This window comes from Tarenaya hassleriana, unplaced genomic scaffold (assembly GCF_000463585.1).
Source record: "Tarenaya hassleriana unplaced genomic scaffold, ASM46358v1 Cleome78, whole genome shotgun sequence".
Lineage (NCBI taxonomy): Eukaryota > Viridiplantae > Streptophyta > Magnoliopsida > Brassicales > Cleomaceae > Tarenaya > Tarenaya hassleriana.
The window spans coordinates 229,098-229,617 of NW_010970300.1; positions in this window are offsets into that span (position 1 = coordinate 229,098).

Genomic DNA, 520 nt, shown 5'->3' on the forward strand with positions numbered 1-520 from the left:
TGACGTTGTGCGAATTTGCGTACAACAACAGCTACCACGCCAGCATAGGTATGCCACCTTACGAGGCTTTATACGGACGGCCTTGTAAGACGCCGTTGTGTTGGACGGAGATCGGAGAGCGATGCATCTTTGGACCTGAGATTGTGGGAGAAACGACAGAGGTTATCCACAAGATCAAGGTCAATCTGAAGGTCGCACAGGATCGCCAGAAGTCTTATGCGGACCGGAGAAGAAGAGACTTTACAGTTGAAGTGGGCGATCTTGTATTTCTCCGAGTACAGGCGATTAAAGGATATACGCGATTTGGAATGACGGGGAAACTCAAACCGCGTTACATTGGGCCGTACCCTGTGATTGCGAAGGTCGGGGCTGTAGCGTACCGGTTGGACCTACCTCCAGAGCTCGGTCGCATCCACGATGTATTCCATGTATCTATGTTGCGGAAGTACATCGCGGATCCTTCGCATATATTGCAGCCACAGGAGATTGAGCTTACCAGTGATGTCAGAATCCGCGATCA